Below are 22,531 nucleotides of genomic sequence, written 5' to 3'. Positions count from 1 at the left end.
CACACACACACACACACACACACACACACCCAGCATGACTCTCAAGCTGTCAGGTCCGGGACTCAAACCATGGTCAACTATGTAGGAGTCTAGTAACATAATTATTACATTATCTGCTGTTCCTGACACTCTGCAGATTGTTCAACAGATCCTTTTTTCCTATTTCAGTAAAAATATTGAACAATTATAATCAAGGAAAGGATTTTTTTGAAGGATATAAAGGTAAATCTTGGGCCCATTTTAGATCTAAAGAGGCAAAAAAAATCTTAGAATAATGCCATTTCATAGTGCAAGATAGGTTTAAATTTCAGAATCCCAAAGAACATCCCTATGAGTCAATGTTTCCCTCTTCATCTTGGGTCCAGTCCCCAAACTTTGACTATTTCACTTAGCAAGTAGCAACGTCTCTAATTTCATGCAAAATATTCAATGTTGGCAATCCATTTTCTAGCAAAAGCAAAGAGAAAGGAAGAGGCCTTCACAAGTTATGAATGAGAGAGCGAGTTATAAATTGGAAGGTAGGAACTAAGAAAGTTGAAGGTGACAAAACTCTAAGTCAGTGAAAACTCTTTAAATCCCAGAAAGCCTTTAAATCCAGGCTTCTCAAGAAAAAGTAAAGTTTCAGAACTCTTATGGAAGAGTTCTTGCTGGACTGTGGCAAACCTGGGATTAGAACTCATCCCAACTTCAGTGCATCTCTTCTTTCTTTGTCAATAGCAATATCATGGGTTAAGAATAATACTAAGGGACGAGTACACTGAGAAAGCATTTTCTCTGGGATTTTAATTTTGCAAGTGAGAGAGTGGTCTTAAATTTCCTCAAGAAGCCCTAATATTTTTCAGGGTACATGAATAAACTAAGAGATTGAGGGTTTTCATTAAGACCAGCAGTGGCTTGCTGATAGTCCATATCTAGGATTAGAAATTTTCTTATGTGAACCTAAGTGCTCAGGAGGGGTATTGTTAAAACTGAAACCAAGCAAAAAGAAACAAAAGTGTTTTAGCGAACCTCCTGCATTTTCGTTCAACTCTGGCAGTAAGCAAACAAAACCACATAATCTAAGGCTCACGCCCAACCCTCTGAAGCCCCATATCTGCTAGTTCCTGTGTGGTTTGCCTACAGACTACAGGGCTGACTGGGGGTAGTTTGAGGAGGGAGTAAGAGATAGCGAGGAGGAGGCACTGTTCATGGATCTGTGAGTTGCACGCTCTTTCACTGTTATATGGAAGACTGCTCAAGGTGGATCTGTATTTTGAAATGCAGTAATTTCGGTGTCTGCATTCATCTTCCTTCTTGCAAGAGAAGACTCTACTAACTCGGTGTCAAAAACAAGACAAACTCAATCTCTTCTCTTCCAAAAGGTATGTCATTACATAACATGGGTACACAAGCTGGAAACCTTGGACCATTTTATCATTTCTCTGAGTCAAACCGAATTAAAATGAATCTCATGGATTCTCCAAATACTTCTTTTAATATTTTAGTCAATCAGCTAAGGTCTCTAAATCTTTTGCTGTGACAGTGTTTGTGGTGATAGTATTTGACTTCTATCAAATAAACATTCCTTATCTAGCCTGTAACTTGAAAAACTCTATTAATTGTCTTCAGAGACATCTTGGGGCAAGATTAGATCCTGGAGTCCCAGAATGATGATTCCACTTCACCATAGTCAGCATTTAATCCGAAGTGTGTATAGTGAACGGTGAAGGCCTGAGCAACAATGAATGAACAGCAGCACTCTGAGGTCAGGATTTCTATCTCTGCTCCAATTCCTACTTTTGTTGGTATTTAGGTATTTATATTACCTTTACCAAAAAACAAAACAAAACAAAACACTAGTTTGTATTCCTTTACAAAAAGAAAACTTCACATTGAAAACTATTTTAAAAAGATATCTGTATCTTTTTATCAATAGTCAAACTATATCTTAATGACTCTCCAAGTTAAGTGTTCTAACTGAAAATAGCTCCTTTATGCTCTTTGTCCCAACTCTTCCTGAACATAAACATTGAAAACACCCACCGAAGATATCGCTAACTTAAAAATTATCATATTTACATACTGGGAATTAGGCCTTAGTAGTAAAGTATAGGTAACTTAATTTGCATATTATTAAATTATACATCCCTAGATAAATTTAGAGGTGGTGGGAAATGTTTAAGTTCTAAAAACCAATTGGAAATGATCTCATGTGTTCATATATTATCTACAGGTTAGAGACCTCAAGTCAAATAATCTTGTGTTCTAAGTAACTGCATTTATCATAAACTTTGCTTTTTCAGTAGGTCCTTTTTTCCTTTCTCATTTTTAGTTTCAGAAAGAACATTGAGCAGAAGTTATTCTTTTGATAACCTGTTATAAAACTTTATATTTATAAAGTAAAAGTTATCATCACAAACACATTCAGTATTACATAAAGAATAAGTAGAAAACCACCTAAGTGCATTTAAATTTTGATTTTTTTAAAATTCTGGTTTGTATCCTTGTCAAGAACTATCTTAATTTTTTTTTCATAAAAGACAGTTGTCCCATATCACTGAATAAAACTACCTTTTTAGATTGAACTTCGGAGTGTCTCCCATTGCAGTAAAGAATTACATTATTCTCCCTAAATTGTAATAGGTTTTATCTTTTTTAAAATGACATTACTGAGGCAGAGGGGAAGGAGGTGATCAATCTGTTTAATATGAAAAAATGTCCCTGTTGCTAATATAATATCCTTTTGAATGCCTTCCACATCTTAGACCTTGATGAAAACCCCCCTTTTTCAAATTTCAGTTGTTCTATGTCTACCTTATAGGGATATTGTAAGAATAAGTGAATTAACACAGATAGGAAGTACCTTAGGAAAAAAGCACTATGAAAATACAAGACGGTATCATTATTAATTATTTCTTTAAATCTTGATCATTTTCTTTCCACTTCTTATACAAAATGGATCTCACTTACTACCTGAAGCCATCTCTTTTAAGAGTCTTTGCCTTGTGGAAGATCTGAAAATGATACTAGTTCCCACATATTTAATGGTCCTCAGAGAATAGCACCTACTGATGTTGGTGAATTAAAGTGTTCATGTCTAAACTCAAGCAGAGCTTGCCTCTCTTGGTGGATCAAGAAACATCTATGACTGTTCAAAAATGTATCAAGTGTGATTCCATCAGAATTTTTTAAGTAAGTAATAGTTGCTAATGGATTAATTAGTCCTAAGGACAAATTCTTTATTTTCATGTCCTTTAATAACAAACTGAAAACCTGTTCAAGAATTTCCATGAGCTGAGTTATCTGAATCAAAGGACAGAGCCTGTTGACCCCATTTTGTCCCCCTAAAGTATTAGCCCAGCATATCTTGATCTGTAAAAGAATAATGCAGCTACATGAGTCTCTACTTTTTAATTTATTCTATTTTAAAATACAGCTTTTTAAAAAATAAATATTTATTGAGCAATTACTGTGTGTCAGGCCCTCAAGTAGGCACTGAGTTCTCTCAACAGTGTTATTATTAGGTTTCAATAAATAATTTTTATAATTAGCTTGCTTTTCAAATATACATTCATAGACAACATTTCAAAAACTAAAATAAACTTTTATCAAATATATGATGATAAAAGTTTTACATGCTCTCCAAAGATTTAAGACATATATCTTACGATGAAAAAAATGTTTGAATATAAGAAATGTTGAAAAATTAATACGAGTACCTTTATACTCACGACCTAGGTTCCACAATTGCTAACTTTTTGCTATATCTGCCTTATCTGTTTGCTTTTTTTCTTGAATTACTTGTAAGTTGCAGATAAAATGACACTTCACTCCTAAATAACTCAATATATATCTAAGAATAAGACATTCTCATATATCATCACGGTACCATCACTATACCTAAGATGATCAGTAATTTCAAAATATCATCTAATATCCATTTCATGTTTAACCTTCTCTATTTGTTTCCCAAATGTCTTCTATACTATTAAAGAAAAAACATGAACTAGTTTTTAAAAATAAAAACATTTTGGGGGGACCAGCAGTTGGCGAAATGGCTATGTTGCTGGGCTCCCATGTAGTCAACCGTAGTTCCAGTCCCAAACACTGTGGCTTAAACTCATGCCAGGCGTGTGTGCGTGTGTGCCCAAGATCCCGAGAGGAAAATGGAGGAGAAGGGATTGTGGCATGGCCACCCCCCCCCGGGGGGGTTGATTTCTCACTTTCTGTCTCTCTGTCTCTTTCTTTGTGGCGAGCACACTCACCCTATAGCATAAACCTCCCCCCAAAAAATAAAAAAAATAATAAATACTAATAAAAAACATTTTGCATTTGGGGTTTATGTCTCTTTATTCAACATTGGACTTTTTTTTTTTTTTTGGAGAGATTTTTTTTTGCTATAGGGCACGTGCGCTCGCCAGATAGACAGAGACAGACAGAGAGACAGCGAGAAATCACCCCCCGGGGGGATGGCCACACCGCAATCCCTTCTCCTTCGTTCTCCTCTCGGGATCCTGAGCACACATGCACATGCGCCCGGTGTGTTTTAAGCCACCGGCTCCGGGATGCGAACTGCGGTCGACTACATGGGAGTCCAGTGACATAGCCATTACGCTAACATTGGACTTTTTGAAAGATTAAGCCAGTTATTTAATATAGAACACATTCCATGTTTTAAATTTCTTGTTGCCTTGGGATTAATTTGTTCCTCTATCCCCAGAATTTTCTGGAAATCCAAGTTAGGACTAAAAGCATGATTAGATTTTGACTGAACATTTTTTACAAGGTCCCACTATGTGCTCCATATTGCATCTTAGCCGGAGGCATGTAATGACGGGTCGTCTACTGTTTTTCATGCCAAGTTTGATCATGGTTAAAGGTAGTGATCTTACTACAGGGATTTCTTGTGGTAAAGGTATTGTTTTTCTCCTTTGCAATTAGCAAATAATCTGAGGAGGTTGCATTCTGATACTTTGATAATACCCTATTTCCCCAAAAAAACTTTCACTCGATGATTTTAGGCAATATTGCCTAAGTCAGTTATTCCATTGGTGATTATGCTTGAGGGGTCTTCAAAAGTTCCAGAGAATGTCTATCATGAAAAAAACTGTGCATGGTTTTCAGTGGTGTTTGCATCAAGATAAACTCATATTTTAATCACATTTGCCACAAACTTTTTGAGGGCCCCTCATATATTTTGAATACACTTTGAAGAAGGATTAGACATGCAGATTTGTCATTATTATTAGCAGCAACAGCTTTACACATTTACTGAGTGCATAAATTCAAGTAATAATAACAAGAACAATAGGTCACATTTACTGAGTACTTGTGGACCCAGACAGCCTGGTTTTGAGCCCAGTTCTCTGCATACTAACTGATTGAACTGGGACAAGTTATTCAATCTATGTTTCAGTTTCCTAAGCTATAAAATGAGAGTAATAATGAAAGTAACAATTTCTGTTTCATGGGATTGTTTGGAAGATTAGATAATTGATACATGTAAAGTTTCTAAAACAGTTTTTTTATTATCATTTGCCAAGCACCATTTTAACACTTTGTAGGTATTAACTCATTTACTCCTCCTAACAACACATGAATAAAGTGCTAATAGAATTATTCTTTCACAAATGAGAAAACTGATATATACAGAGTTTAAATACCTTGTCCAGGTAACTGAACCTAGTATATGGTAGAGCCAGGATTTGAACCCAAGTAAGCAGATTCTACAGCATTCTCTGAAGACTGGCACATAGTGAGGAATGACACAGATGGAATCTAATGGAAACCACAGGACCCACCCCTTCACCACATACACGCATGCACACACACACACAGGTTTGAAGTTATTGAAAAATCTAAGTGATATACAGTGATAAAATGTAAATTTTAAAAGTGCGCGCACGTGTGTGTGTGTGTGTGTGTGTAGGGGCCAGCAGGCGGCATGGTGGTTGAGGGTACTAGAATTCCACATGGCCTACCACGGTTCAAGTCCTGGACCTGGCGGCTTGCTTTCTCCCTTTCCCTCTCTCTTTCTCTCTCTCTCACTCTGTCCCCCTCTGGTCAAATTAAAATAAATAAGTAAATAAAGTTAAAATAATTATTTAAATATATATATATATATGCACATATACATATATATAAGATATATATATGTAAATTTTAAAAAGATTTTTCATTTTCTACTTATGTCAGGACATTAGGGATAAGATATGCTGTATGATATTGAACAGCAATTAATTTATAATATACAATTTAAACTTTTAAAAATTAAGATAATGAGAATAAGTAGAATGTGAGGATAATAAAAAGTGTTTTATGTTTAAGTTAAAAAAAGAAAAAAATCTAGGAGTGTTACCACCAAAACACATTTTAGCTTTCATTTGGCTGAATAAGAATAACATTCCATTAAGCATGGATAAGTATACTTTTTGCATTTACATAGCTTAATGCTCTGTACAAGAAATTTTAAACATAAAATTCCTGGAGTAGAAAAGAATAGGAGAACTAGAAGGAATAAAAAGAAAAAACTTGAAAGAAACAATATAGGAGGGGAGTTATGAGACCTCAGTGCCTCAGGGTAGAGGTATTTTGATATAGTTGAGGGAAAAAAGTCTTCTCATTTTTCACATTCCTATTTATTAGATAGTTTTACCACTAAAACAAGTGTATAAGCCATTGTCAGATTTATGAAAGGCCACACTGAATTTTCTTAAGGGACAATGGATGACTCTCGTTAGAGGTAACCTCCCTGGTTGGTTATCGCACATACTCAGATATTCCACAAGTCAGTCTACGGCTTCTGAAACGTATAACTGTATTCAGAAAAAAACTTAGAAGGAGGTGTTGGTCCATGCTCCTTGATTAGCATTACAAAAGACTCCAGTGCTATGCCAAGTGTTATCCAGTCCTAAAATTGCCATTACAGAAAGCTCTCAAGTGTAATTTTCTAAAGAGAACTAAAAAGAAATGAAAAAAAGAAATCCAGCATTAATAATGTTTTTATGCATTTCTAACACAGTCATTGCTAAATTGGTTCTGCCTTTTTATGTTTTTTAATGAAAAACAGCTTAATTGATCAATTGGTCATGAATAATACTTTTTCATTTGTTTTTCTTCACACCCCTCAGCCTTCTAGAATCTCAGGCTTGATGTGTCGGCCTACAAATGGTTGATGATTTATTTTTTGTCTAGTGCTTTATGGGGAAATGTTGGAAACAAACTGCTGAGAACCCAGTAGGAACTCAGTAAATAATAAGTAGATAGTTCTCACATTAAATGTGATTTTAAAGAAAAATCTAAATAGGAAATATTACTAGGGAAGTACATGAGTAGGGAAAATAAAACCTGGTTAGTCTGTAATTTGAAAGTTCTATTCATCTTTTTATAGGTCATAGATTTAGCTCTTTATAGAACAAAATGTGAAGTCAGATAGCTGAAAAGGCACTCCTTCCCCCAAATAGATTTGTTCTAAAAATATGGATTATTGAATTGGTAAGGCTAGCAGGAGGATCTCAACCATATGTTAAGTCTAAGAAAACAGTCAAGCTTTAATACCTTCCATCAACCCTTTAAGTTGATCATAAATAACATTGATACCCTAGTAGGTATCAGTGCTACTGGCAGTGGCAGGGCTGAGGGGAGGGGAGTGTCACACATGTATGAGAATCTGATCAAAGCTATGAAAACTCTCTCTAGGGGTGGGGAGTCAAAACTATGCCTAGCACTCATTCTTGTACAAGCTGACATAGAATTTCTCATCCATGGACCCTCCTGGCGTCTGTTCATACACCCTCAGTAGGAAAGGTTTCCTTTAACTAGTTACTTTATGCTGAGCCTGATAGAGGTGTAAAAAGACTGCACATTTGCTCATTTCATCTGGCTATGATCTTTGAGGTAGGTAGACCACACTTTTACCTCTCATTTTGCAGAGTGGGGAAAGCAAAGCTCTGGTGAGTTTAAGTGACTTGCGCAAGGTAATTTCCTAATGTCTGCCAGGACTTTGCACCAAGGTGAAGTTGTAGCCCAGGCTCTTTCCAGTACACTAGTCCAGAAACGGCACTCTGTAAGTGCGAGAACCCTTGAGGGGCCTTTCAGAAAACTGAATTCTGGTTCTACCAGAAACCATCTATGTGATCTTGAACGCATCACTTCACTTTTCTGGGCCTCAGTTTTCTCCTCAGTCAAGTGAAAGGTTAGACCATATATTCTCTGAAGCCCTTTGGTTTTCTATGGAAAACTACCTATCCCACAAGACCAGAGGGAAATGACCTTTCCTTCTCTAGATGGCAAGGCTCTTCAGCCTTCCTACAGGTTACAAGAGCTTGCGTCCAATTCTTGATAGATTCCTTTGCACTCTTCAGATCCTGCTGGAAACCATAAGCGTCAATAGTGTTTCTGGGACCAGCAGTTAACATAATGGCTATGTCACTGGACTCCCATATAGTCGACTGTGGTTCAAGTCTCGGACCCAGTGGCTTAAACTCACACCAGGCACGTGTGTGAATGTGCCCAAGATCCCAATAGGAGAATGGAGGAGAAAGGATTGTGGCCTGGCCATCCCCCCTGAGGGGTGATTTCTCGCTTTCTGTCTCTGTCTCTCTCTTTCTTGCAAGCACACGCTCCCTATAACAAAACTCTCTCCAAAAAAGGAAAAAAAAAATAGTGCTCCTGTGGGCTGCTAGTGTGTCATCTGCTGGGTGCTGCATTTGCTGCAGGGCTGACTATCTCCCAGCGATTTCACTCCAACCCCGAGCCCCGTGTCAGGCAGACATACTGCAATCATTTGGTAGCCTTCTTGAGTAACCTGGAGTGTGATATGAAAATAGATAATGCTGATGGACTTTTTTGGGGCTGATAGACCCCATCCTTCTAAAGAGGTCATGCCTTTTGAAGGACACAAAGCCTTTCCCCTGATTTTTCTTTATTAAAGATTCCATCCTTTAACAGCCCTGAAATATGCTTAGAAGTAGGAGACTCACAAGAGGGCCTGCAGCTCTCAACAGAAAGATTAAGAAAAGATGTAAGCAAACCCTTTGCTTTTTGAGGTATTTGGAGATTCTTTGGGTCAGTAAAATTAGAACAAATCTGTATGTTAGCATTTGTTTTAGATTTATAAAAAGTGTCCATGGCATATGCCACTGAGTATCCAAAATACATGCTGTAGTCCCAGTTTAACTCTAGGTCTCTCCAGGAAGCTCTAAAAAGCAGAAAATTCTGTTTCCTGTGTTTGTATACTGAGATCAACTAATCATCAAAAAGTGGAACTTCAGAGCCAAAGGGCTTCAGCACATCGCAAGAACCACCTCTCACTCCTTGGCCTTTGGACTAACCCAGGCAAGTGCCATTAACATGGACAGGCTGGCCATCTCAATAGCCAGAAAGGTAGTCATCTCTTTCTGGTTAACAGCTGGTGATAGGAAATCAGGGCCTTGATTCTCAGTCTTGTTGCTCTTTAAATTTTCTAAATGAGGCCAGTTCTGTGGCTCTGGTAACACACTGCTCAAGAGAAGCCAGATCCCTCTTAGTAATCACTGTTCTAGTCCTCAGCCAGGGCAGCCTGAAATACACGAGTGCCCAAGATCTGATGGGCTGGAAGACTGGAGAGAGGGCATTGCAGTGTGACCAGATCCTGTGGAGGGTGTTTCTCCCTCATACACACATGTGTACACATAACCTATCATGAATAAAGAAAAAAAATTTTTTTCATGTTAAATCTGAACTACTGGCTGGCAAGTGGGACTCTATCAGCTTTGTATAGAGAAGTGTATAATTTGCTTCTCCCAGTGTCCTTGGGCTGTTGGGGATCGTACTGCCCGATGATGAGCATGATGGAGCATGAATGGAGCTCCTGAATTCTGTGTTCTCTTCTTAGCCTCCAGCTGACTCAGTGTGCCCCATCTACTCCTCTGTCCTCCAGTGAGGAGGTGTCATTCTTTAACCCACTATGCAGGGTTAAAGAGATATCAGAAGATACAGGCATTGCTACCCAGACACATTTTTATATCTTTGACATAATATAAAGTATCTCATTTGTACCATGCATAAAATGATGCTTTCTTATTTAAACCAACTCATGTTGTGAAAATTTATTTCCTAGGTCAGCATTTTTAAATAGAACATTTATTCATTTTATAAACCAGTTACCTTATGGATGTGACACTTGGTATCCCAAAAATATCCAAATAAAGAAGGAAGAAAGGATGAAGTCAAGGAATCTTCCAGCTGGAGAGATACTTGAAATACCAGGAACAAGAAAGATGGAGCTTTTAGATAGTACTTTGTTTTTCTCCAGCATAGAGATGCTGATTCCATTTCTAAATGTAAGATATAAGGAAGTAAGATTTACTATATAGCCAACTTTGTCAGTTCATATTATTTCATAAAGTGAAGGGTCAATTAGGTGTTGTTATCATCAAGAGAGCCTGCTGTAATGCTTTGTCATGTCAAGGTTATAAAAAAATTACCTGTCTGGTTACTTTAATTCATCTTTAGCCTACTGTCTGCAAAAATTCCCTCAGTCCCTAACATGGGTACCCAGATGTACTGAGAACATTTAGGGTAATAAAAACAAAAACATAATTGGGTCCTTTTCCCTAGGGAATTAACAACCTATTGAAGAAACTAGGGCAAACAAAAGAAAATGCTACCATAATGCAAAACTCATGATGAGGAGATAACAGAATCAATAGCTCAGAGATGAAGATTTTTAGAAGGCTTCTTGGAGGAGGCACACCTGTGGGCAGAGGGAGATGGTTTGGCCAGGGGGAATAAATGCATCTCCCAATTTTTGTACCAGAAGGAAATCATAATAGGAATAGATGTTTGCTGAAGATTTGTTTATTTTATAAACTACAGAGAGCAAGAAGCCTCTGTGAATTTTTTCCTTAGGGATTCAGAACTTAAACGTCTGCCACTGGATACTGTACCCCTAGCTCCTTTTCCAGATGGGCTGCTCTTTCCCACTTCTGATCACGTCCCTCAAAGTCTTCCATGGAAGGACATCCTGGGGTCTTTTAGCCACTCCTCCTAAGAGGTGGCTTTGCCTCCTGACGTTGTATGTGCTTCTCTCTAGATGGACTCCAGTTTAAGGCCTCTCCTAAATCGTTGTGCCAGAATGGAGCACAGCTATCCAGGAATATCTGACAAAGCAAAACACCATGGTAGGCACTGCAGGGGCACTGACAGCGGCATTCTGAGAGACTGACCCATATGGGAAGATTCCAAATTCTCACCCAGATACTCCCTGAACACAACAGGCATGCACGTGCCTGTGATCAGGGCTGACTGAAGCTGAGTGAATTAGCAGTACAAAAACCCTGTTGGGGTGCCTGTCTCTCTCTCTCTCTCTCTCTGTGTGTGTGTGTGTGTGTGTGTGTGTGTATGTGTGTCTTGCTCATGGAAAAAAGAAAGTTTAAAAACAACAGCATGAGGTAGTTTCTTCCCTTGATCTATACCATATACTTTTTTAAAAATTTTTTTATATCCTATATTTCTATCACGGCCCACAACTCATTAACCTCTTTGGCATTCATGTCCAACTGTTGACTCATACTGAAATCCTGGCCAGCTAATACCCATGAGTTCCCATGCGTTACTATTAAGCCAAACCATCTTTATTCTGTACTTACACTGTTGATTTTTTTTTTTAAAACTCCCTGGCCACAGAGATGTAAGTGTAGAGACATTTATCCCTATTATACTTGATCAAATTGATAACAGCCTATCAAAATATTTCAGAGCTAGCATATTGGCTCTCCATTTCAGAAGGTGAGTGTTTATCTGCTGATGTAGTGAATTAGCTAATCTCCTGCTGGATCCCTGACCTCAAAAGGGTCAGAATTTTATTAGAAAATAAAATTCTCTAAAAATCCTATCCATAAACTGTCTGTAATCTTGGACAAATGTACCTTTTTAGACAAGGTAATAGGCCTCAGTCTTCCTAACTGTAAAATTAGAGCAAATGTAAATTACCATTTCCTTCCTAAGGATATTCAATAATGAGTTAAATGCCTGAAAAACCCTAAAGAAATATTACTAGGAGGTAGTATGATATGAGAGGAGAAAAGTTTATTGCAGTCTCTCCGCAGCTTTCAGAAGATTCGATTATCCTTATCACTACACGTTGCAATTAATGACAATCACTTTTGCAACTGGTTTAAAGATATAACTAGGTTATCTGATTTTTATTGTAGTAACATCATGTGATGCCAGTATCATTTCTGTGCAAAATTCTTTGTAATTCAGGTAAATGCCCAAAGATATATCTGCTTAATTGCAAGAGCCAATTAAAGTCATTCTTGGCTCCTTCCCCTCCCCCAGCCTCATCCTCAACCCTACCTTCTTCTGTTAGCATTGGAAGGATGACAAAGACTTTGAAGTTGGGAACCAGCAGTTAGCGTAATGGCTATGTCGCTGGACTCCCATGTAGTTGACCACGGTTTGTGTCCCGGACCCGGTGGCTTAAAACTCACGCCGGGCGCGTGTGCGTGCGTGCCCAAGATCCCGAGAGGAGAATGGAGGAGAAGGGATTGCGGCGTGACCATCCCCCCTGGGGGGGTGATTTCTCGCTTTCTGTCTCTATGTCTCTCTCTGTCTGTCTGGCGAGAGCACACGCCCTACAGTGAAAATCTCTCAAAAAAAAAAAGACTTTGAAGTTTAAGTTTCTGTTAGACTTTCAGACTTTTGGAAACCTCTAAAAGTCTTACCAAACAAGCTTAACAGTTCATAGATTTTCATCCCTGGCCAAAGCAAGCGCTCACAGGTAACTCGAATTATGTTTATAATTTCAAGCTATTAGAAATGTCATATTTCAGAACACAGTGCTGTGAGCAGGGAAGGTGCAGGAAGCATTCATATTTTTTCTAGCCTGCCATTTTAGTGGAAATTATAATGTTGCCCTTTTTTTTTCACTTTTTTCCCTTTTTTTTATTAATTTTTCTTTTTTTAACATTAATTGCTATACATCATTACAGTATACTATAATGTTGCCTTTGTGACTTTGTAGTTACTGAGTCCAGCAGCCCCATCCCTCCTCTCACTGGTGAATTTGATCTACGGCCTCCCTACTGAATGTAGCCAGTGTGATCCCAGGACTGTTAGCATCCAACCACTCAGGAGTCTGTTATTATAGAAAGGAGGCCTTTAAGCTCTGCCTGAAATGACAGAATCAGAATGTGAACTTTGAGAAGATTCCCCTAGCGGTACTTACGCACAACCAAATCTGAGAAGAAAATTTGACCCATCATCCACCTTGTGTCATAATATAAAACTTATAAAATTCCATTTGATATTTCTTAAGAGTTTAGAGTTGTTAATTAAATTTTGCCAGATTTAGGGCTGGTCCTATAGTGTAGCAGTTATACCCTGTACGTTAGGAGCTGGATCCTACATAGCTGACCACAGTTCTAATCCCAGCCCCAGTGGTTTGGAAAATACATAAGGCATGTGCGTGTGCATGCCTGAAGTCCTGAGGGATGGAGAAATGGAGGAAAAAGGATTGAGGCATGACCATGCCCCACTTGAGAATACTTTCTTCCTCTCTTTCTCTCTAGTGAGTGCAGGTACTCTCTGACAATTAATTTTTTAAAAATTATCTTACTGGGACCAGCAGTTAGCGTAATGGCTATGTCGCTGGACTCCCATGTAGTCAACCACAGTTCAAGTCACGGACCCTGTGACTTAAAACTCATGCCGGGCGCGTATGCGTGCGTGCCCAAGATCCTGACAGGAGAATGGAGGAGAAAGGATTGTGGCGTGGCCATCCCCCCAAGGGGTGATTTCTCCCTTTCTGTCTCTCTGTCTGTCTCTCTCTCTCTGTCTGGCGAGTGCATGCACCCTATAGCAAAAACCTCTCCAAAAAAAAATTATCTTACCAAATTTTAATGTTTATATATCAGCTATTTCTCAGAATATATGTAATTGACTTGAAAGTACTCTCGCCTCTCTGGGTTCTTGTAGAGCGACCTCTTGTAGAGGTTCTTTTCTACATCCCACCCCCACCAAGCAGTAGCCGAGTGCCCTTTATGGTTGTCACGATTTGGGTGTGAGTAGGAAGGGCTATGGGCAAGTAGATCCCAATGATGCTGCTAAGGATCCTACAATATACAGGACAGCCTCCCCAACAAAGACTTACCTGGCCCTATGTGCCAACAGTGAAGCATTTGGAAGACACTGTTGTAGAGGTATATGGTTATGGAGGAAGACGCTGACGTGAAACCATGAATGGTAGAATACCATAGGAAAAGTGTAACCACGTGGCATGTCAGGATATGGCCAGGCAAGGAATGACTGGCTGTGGCCTGAGTGGTGACAGTGAGGGATGGGAGCAGGGAGCAGAGAAGCCAGCCACAGGTGAGACATCTAGGACAGAGAATACCCAGTGTTCTGTGCACAAAGGCAGTCAGTTTTAAGGTAACAGGACTAGAGGCCAGGGCCTGGATGCCATGAATGCGCCGAGGTGAGGTGGGGGCTAGAGAGAGAAACAGAGAGATGGACGCCAGGGGAGGAATGACTGGCTGTGGCCTGAGTGGTGACAGTGAGGGATGGGAGCAGGGAGCAGAGAAGCCAGCCACAGGTGAGACATCTAGGACAGAGAATACCCAGTGTTCTGTGCACAAAGGCAGTCAGTTTTAAGGTAACAGGACTAGAGGCCAGGGCCTGGATGCCATGAATGCGCCGAGGTGAGGTGGGGGCTAGAGAGAGAAACAGAGAGATGGACAGGAGGCTTTAGTCCTAAAGTGGATACCAGATATGATCTCAAAATTATGTTAGACTTGGAAAACAAGGAAGGATTTTGAGTATTAGCATAGGAGTATAAGGGCGGATTTCCGATCAATCCAGTCAGTGTGGACTTAGGAGCAAGGCAGAATCCCACTTGCTAGAACTGGGACACCTCAGAGCCAGGGCAGCAGTAGGAGGTGACCTGATGCATAGTCAGTGCAGTGTTCAGCTTGAGTGAGCGTCTTCAATCCCTCCTAGTCAAGACAGTTTAGTGCTGAGTCTACAGAAGGGGTGGCCTGCAAGAAGAGGTCAGTTGCTTCTAGCTATAGAGAGAGGTGGAAAAGAACAAGCCAGATCTTGACACAGGCCCCTGAAAAATCAGAGGATTGGAACTGGAATAGAACATGAGAGGTCTTTTGGGTCATGTCCCTACTTCAAGGCACCTAAATCATCTCAGAAAGATGTTCTACTCTTCAAGTTCAGCACTTCCGGAGAAAGATTTTTTAAGGACCTTTCAGTGCCTTATAATTTATCTAAGTCAAAACTTCTTCCTCATTCCTAACCCTTAAACCATGTACTGATATGCAAGTCTTTCACCCCACCCTGAGCACAATGCGCTTCTGACATTCAGTAACAATAACGCCACCCTCTGCAACTACAAACTCCGCCTTCCTGCTCTAGGACAAAGGATCTGAATTCCATTAGCGTTGCCCTAAGTCTCTCTCTGACCATTGAATCCCTTTGTTATCCTCTGGACATGCTCCAAGTCTTGTCGGCTTGTGATAGTTACCACCAAAGTGTATCTATTAAATGTATGCTGTGTGTGGACTGCCCCTTCGACCATAGAAAGCTAGGACGAGAGAACAGAAAAAAATACACACAGTTTTTGTTGGTGTTTGTCTTTCTGTTAGGCTAAATTCCACCAAACATGTTGGTTGCCCTGCAAGTGCTTTTACTGTGACCCTCCCCCAAGGACAGTAGAATATACTATTATATAAAATAGCTCTGATCTGAACTTAGCTGTAAATAAAAGTGGGATGAATGCATTTGTTCAGTTCCAAAGAAGGCATTATACTGCCATGTGGATTTTATTTCAAATGAGCTGCAAAACAAAGTTCTTTTCCACGGAAAGGGATTTATTCAACTGAAATCACTCACTTTGCTGCAACTGGATTAATTTCATTTCACATCATGTCACTGAGGAGAAAAGTAAGCTGATTTGCAGCAGGCTAAATGGATATGTTGATGCAGCTAACATCAGGAAGATTTATTCCAACTAGATGGCGACAATAATGGTGTCCCGGCTGTTTTCCTTCTATAAAGAAGTTGTGAGAGTGCACCACTTTAGTATTTGCTTTCCAAACAATTTATTAAAGTTACAATGGATGGCATGTTGTGGATCAAAAGAAAATGCAGAGAGGTCAAACGAAATGAGTGCGCCTCCCTTCCTAGAGCTTGAACCAGTCCCTGGCTCCCCAATATGAAAAAAAAAAATTAATTTTTTTTCACTTTATTCTATATCCTTGCTCTGAAAACCACCATTTTGTGTTTTTGTTTTGTGTTTCAGAGGGCACTGCTCCAGATACACACATAACCCCACTCGCAGTTGGGCCAGCACTGAACACCGGCCTGGTGCTAAGTGCCACCTCTGCCTGGCGGCCGACCACCCCCTCTGCCTGGGTCCCTCTTCTGGCTTCTGCTGCCCACTTGTCCCTTTCCTCTGTATCACTCTCCATTTCCAAAGCCACAGTCTCATCCTCCTGCAGGGACTCTCAGTGTCTATGTTGAGGTCCTCTTCTTTCATTCTCCCAAATTGCCGACTTTATCCCGGCTTTGATTCTAACACAATAAGGCTGCGAGTGGAAATTTTTCTGATTTCTATAGCTAGTAGTTTCTATAACTACTAGTTACTTTCAAAGGAAATAGCTTGTGGAGATGAGCCCGTGGTGTCACGGAGCCGTTATGGATCAAATGTAATAATGTGTATAAAAAAGCATTTTGTAAACTGTAACATGCTCTCCCAAAGTAAATTATTACTGTATTATATGACTTTGGGATTTAAAAGGCAGCTAGATGATTTACAAAAAATTCAGTAAGACTCGCCAGCACAGTTGGGGAAAAAAACTTAAGAGAATTTGGAAGATAGACCCTTTCATTACCAAGCTAGAGGCCTCTCCACCTTTTACACCAAAGGACCAGGTCTGCTCACCATTGTGAAATAAAAACATTCACTCTTGCTGGTGTTCACAGCCCCTTCCAAAATCCTAGCCCACGTTTGAGGCTTAGCCCCAAACCCACCCCTCTTCCAGCTCTTCCACAGGCAGAATTCACCTCTTCTCCCTGGCACTCACATCAGTCTCAGTATGTGCGTCTCAGTCTCCCTGAATTGACTCAGAGATACTGAAGAATGGGGGTGGTCCTGGCATTGCCACAGCCCACTCCTCCAACAGAGCTTCTTGCACCAACATGAGTGGAAGTATCAGCTCAAATTAGAGTGGCCAGAGGATAAAGGGAAGAATTCCCCAGATCAAATGTGTCCTACAAAAAAGACTTTGTCCCCAGAGGCTGGTTTCAGATTTGGAAAAGTCCTCACCTGAGCAACTGTAGGATGTCTCTGAAATGGAACGGATTCTAGTAACTAGACGATAAAAACCCCTATGTTGGGGCCAGATGGTGGTACAACAGTAAAATGTAGCACTTGTCGGAGAGTTCAGGGTTCTAGGCTGGAAACCTCCCTGAAAGTGCCAGCCACACATGTGCTTAGATCTAGGACTGGTTGAGACTGGGGTGGATCACAGCATCGAGACCCTGTGAGGTGCACGCTCTTTCTCCCTCTCTCTCTCTCTCTCTCTCATGGAAGAGAAAAAAATCCTATAAATGATGGATTTGTTATTCTCCACACTTTTCTGTACATTCAAAATGTCTTATATTTTAAACAAACATAAAAAGACCCCATCCTATTTAAGTTAATGGGCCAAAGGGCCGGCAGGTGGTGTAGTGGTTAAGGGTGCTGGACTCCCACATGGTCAACTGCAGTTTGAGTCTCGGACCTGGTGGCTTGCTTTCTCTCTCTCTCTCTCTCTCTCTCTCTAGTCAAATTAAAACAAATACATAAATAAAATAAATGAAGTTCAATGCCAAAATAATTCTATATTTTACAAAAAAGCTAATGGGTCAAGATACCACCAGCAGATGGTGTAATGGTTACATTGCTGGACTCCCACATAGTCAACTGCAGTTCAAGTCCCAGGCCTGGAGGCTTAAAACTCACACTGGACATGTGTGCATGCTTCCCTAGAATCCCAAGAGGAGAATGAAAGAGAAAGGATTGCAGCATAGCCATCACCCCTAGGGAGTGATTTCTCACTTTCTGTATGTCTATCACTCTAGCAAAAATCTCTTTAAAAATAAAAAAATAGTTAATGAGTCAAATAAATTTCTTTGTAACTTGATTTTCATCCTAAACATAGTCATAGTTTGAATGATAAAAGTCATTCTCAGCTTACTGATATTCATACAGTACCTACTGAAATTGGGAGTTCTGAGACTGCTTTCACGGTGCCAGCTACATGGCACCGTTATTGAAAGGAGCTCCCTGTACAGAGCATGGAGCTCCTGGTGTATACAAAGTACTTCTTTTTAGCATTGTAAAATCCTTGGATTGTTTTATTATTTTAGTATTTTGCCTTTGGCAGGGCAGAAATGAATTTTTGGGGCTTTTTAAGGAGATAATTCTCTTAGAAGTCATCTTTAAAACGATTAGCCACATAATTTTTGCAAGTACATAATAGATGCTCAATAAATACTTTTATTACTTTGATTTTCCACAGGGCACGTGCTCACTGGAGAGAAAGAGGGAGGGGAAAGTAAGGAATCATCACTACCCTACCACCCTGAGGGGATGACCATTCACAACCCCTTTTCTTTCAGTCTTCTCTCCGCATTTTGGGCACACACACACATGCCCTGGGCTTGTTTTTGAAGCCTTTGGGTCCAGGACTCATACTGCATAGTTGGCCACGTGAGATCCGGTCACCTTACCCACCGTGCCGCGCATTTCAAACAGCAAGCAATTTCAATTGCTTCTCTTTGGTGTTCTTTAGAAATTGTTTTTTAAAATACGAAGTTGGAGAAAAGATCAGATACTATTACAGAAACTGCACTGATGAGAGCAGATTGTAATTTTATTGATCGTGATTTTTTTAAAGGTTTATTTAGTTAGTTAGTTAGTCCCATGTGATCATTTTAAATCTGACCAGAGAGAGACAGAGAGAAAGGGAAAGCGAGAAAGCAAGCCACCAAGTCTGGGACTCAAACTGTAGTCAACCATATGGGAATCTAGCACCTCTGCCCACCCCGCCATCTGCTGGCCCCTGTTGATAGTGATTTGATACACAATTATTTGAGGGATTTATTGTTATCATGGATAGAAACTGTGTTGTTACTCTAACAGAATTGGCCCGGACCCCTCACCCAATGCCAAGCTCTCTAGTATTGCCTATGCCCTTTCATCAGCAGCCTGAGGCCCCCACTCTACAATTCCATGCAAGGCAGTCCTGGCACAAACTCCTAACCTAAAACTCCAGCCAACTTCCCTAACTACACGCCTTCTCCCCTTCACCTGCCAGGTGCTTCTTGTTCTTAGACACGGCCCTCTGGAATTGGGAGCTTCCAGTGTGTTGAAAAGGAAGTACAGAATTACCTAGCTTATCAGTATTTTAAGTATATTTGTAGACTTAAATGAGAACTCTTGCAGAAAACCACTTGAACTCTTTCTTAAGATATGCTAATTTTCTCTCTTTGATTGAACTGTTGACCTTGAGGATATCTGACTAGTTATTACCTCAAGTATGTTTGGAACTATTCTTGCCCTAATGGTTCTAAAATGTAATTAGCAGGGAGACATTATTGTGGGAGCGCATCACCTGGGGCTGGCTCTCATTAGACAGCCAACACTGAGCAGACTGTGCATGCTCTGCTCAAAACAATCGCGAAGAAAAATCCATCGCATCGGAAAGAAAGTTAAAATCGATGATTTCATGGGCCCTCTCTTGTCCAAATATTTGATTTAAGGCTCTAAATATAGATGGGATTGTAGTTCTGTTTGAAAAATGAAAGCAACCTGCGTTCTAAGAACTCTGCTTATGCAATGTGGCTGCTGTCCCAGCTCTGGGTCAACCAAACCAAAATAATACATTGTATAGCTCTAGGTTTTTCACCCCTTAAGAAATTCACAGCATTTTAAAAGCATTATCCCATTTATTCTTGCCACAACAGATGTTATGTTATAGAGAATGAATATTCTCTGGAAGGTAGTTAACAAATATGGGAAAACTGAAGCCCAAAGAGGTACCATAACTCATGGGTTATTCACTTCCCTCCCTAAACATTCCCCAGCTCTTCCACTCTTGAAGGAGCACTTTATTTTCAGAATTGAAAACCATTTCATGCTGCCTGCATGGTTATTTTAGTAATCGCTCCTAAGTTTGGGACCAATCCCAACTGTTATGAAATCTTATATGAATAATAATGAAGTTCACCATTCCTCAGCTCCCAAAAGGTTATCATTTCTAGTTCATGGCTGGGCACTTTGCCCCAGCCAGGCATTAAATGATTGGAACCATCGAGAAAGGGCTTGCCTGACTCTGCCATTTCCCTCATTTGTAAGTCTGTAATGTGTTTTAATGTGCAGAGTTGTGTCATATAAACAATAATTTCTCATTATTATAATAACATTTCCTCTAATTGCAAAAAATATTTCTGACCTGAATTTATTCTCGTCGTGGCTGTGTGAGCAAGCAGAGTCTTGTTTGCCTCCACAGTATATTAATAATGTATTAATTAGCTTCCCGGTGCTGCCCAAACGAAGGACAGAAAGGATTTATCTAAATCAAAAAACTGAAATAAAGCTAACCCTTGGCTGCTTGTATTTTAAGGGCAGACTCAGCATTAGGTAGTATAGCAAATTTAGGCCTAGTATTTGAGAAAAGATAGCAGGAAACACCAGTTTATAAAACATGTATTTAGCTCCTACTGAGTACAAAGTCTGAGAGGCAAAGCAGGCTAAGATAGATAAAATAGGCCAGTATAATTTTACAGTCATAGTTAAAAGGCAAGAAAAGACAGGGTAATATATGTATTTTGATTTAGTGTCAATTGGCTAGATACATTAGACTGAACCATATGAAATCAATAGTCTGACTTTTTTTTACCCAAAAAGTGGCAATTTTATAAGATTTGACCTAATATTTAAAGTACTTTTGTCATACTGTACCAGCTCCTAAAACATAATGCTTTTCTTTTTTCTTTCTATTTTTAAAATTAAGTGGTTCATTTCAGGTTGAAGCTGTCATTATTAGAACAATCAATAGAAGGTGAATACAGGCCAGATATTTGTCTATTTTTTATATTTATTTATTTTTGTAGGCTCACAAATAACATACATTTTGTAGTTTAAAATTTTCTGATTAGGGACTGACCTGTGGTTAAGGCAACTGGATCCCACATGGCCTGCTGTGCAGTTTGAGTCCTGTACCCAGAGGCTTGAGGAGCACACCAGGCACATGTGTATGCATGCCCAAAATTTCAAGAGGAGAATGGAAAACAGATTGTGGCATGGCCATCTCCCCTAAGGGGTGATTTTGCACTTTGCCTTTCTACTCCCCACCCCACCCCACCGCAAGTTCACATGCCTTACAGCAAAAACTAAAAAAAAAAAAAAGGAAAAGAGAAAAGAAAAAAAAGTCTGATTATATTAAATTCCTCTCTTGATTCTATTTAGAGTCATCATCCTTGCATTTGTCCTTTATGTGTGATATTTCCCAACTCAATTCCTTATACTGCTTCTTTTGTTATCTTCATGCAAACCATTGTCTCTAGTTCTCCTCAATTTGGTGGAGATATTTGACTGCAGAATACTATTTTTTGAAATATGACTCTACAGAGGTTAGCTCTAACATCCAATTTTACCAATCTGTCCCTGAAGGACAGGGTACTGAGTAGCCAGGACAGGTAGCCATGCATGCATTCTACTAAATCCATTATTCTAGTGCCTTCAACATTTAACAAATATCTACCACACACTTAGGTTAAGCAAGCATCAGAGTAGGTCCTCAGGTGAACATAAAGTTGTATAAATATATATGCATTAATGTAAATATAAATTTAATGCTGGTTATATACCAGACACTGTTCTAAGCATTTGACTTGTATTAATCCATTTATCCCATTCAGGGTCTAGGCACTATTATAATATTTTAATTATATATGATTATATATAATTATATTTAATTAAACCATTTAATTTTTAAAATTAAATGTTATATCCATTTAAAAAGTAAACTGAGGGCAGGGAGGTTAAGCGAATCCCTTAACCAAGGCATCAGTAATTTATCTGGGTATTGACAAAGAGAAACTCAATGTTAAAAAGGAAATGCTTTTCCCACACCATGAACTCAACATGAGCCTCCTGATGCCCTAAGATAGTACATATCAACCCAGCCAACTTGTGGATAATATCAGAGAACACTGAGCCTGTGCCGTTGCGTTTTCTCCAAAAAAGACCTATCTGCTGCCGTGCCCCAGCGCACACCAGGACACACGCGCTGCCAGAACGTTCTTGCACAGTCACATCTTACCCCAGATCTTATCACAACTCCGGCTCTGCAGGAGCCCAGGCACTATCAAGAAAATGTCCACTCATCTTCCCGTTCTGCCCAGTGTGTGAACACTGATAACACATCTAAATTCGAAGAAAATCAACAAGTCATCTCAGTCAACCTGAAAAGTCTAGTGACTCATTCACAGCCTTCTCATGGGGCTTCTGTAGGCC

At 39.6% G+C, this 22,531-nt stretch overlaps 1 protein-coding gene across 3 annotated transcripts in view; it reads left to right on the top strand.

Annotated features, from left to right (window-relative positions):
• Positions 1–22,531, top strand: part of GRAP2 (GRB2 related adaptor protein 2) — an 86,313-nt gene that overhangs the window by 6,525 nt on the left and 57,257 nt on the right. The window contains exons 1-2 of one of the 3 annotated variants that reach the window (XM_027772747.1): positions 1,126–1,361; positions 1,609–1,744. The exons of 1 other annotated variant lie outside the window; for it this stretch is intronic. The gene's annotated coding sequence lies outside the window, so the exon portion shown is untranslated. Of the gene's footprint in view, positions 1–1,125; positions 1,362–1,608; positions 1,745–22,531 lie in introns of those variants that run through there. One more of the 3 variants, XM_027772746.1, reaches the window with a different exon arrangement.

The sequence above is a fragment of the Tupaia chinensis genome, unplaced genomic scaffold (genome assembly GCF_000334495.1).
Source record: "Tupaia chinensis unplaced genomic scaffold, TupChi_1.0 Scaffold000294_5, whole genome shotgun sequence".
Taxonomy (NCBI): Eukaryota; Metazoa; Chordata; class Mammalia; order Scandentia; family Tupaiidae; genus Tupaia; species Tupaia belangeri.
Note: the sequence above shows the minus strand (reverse complement) of the source record. Positions and strands in the feature narration are given on the sequence as shown.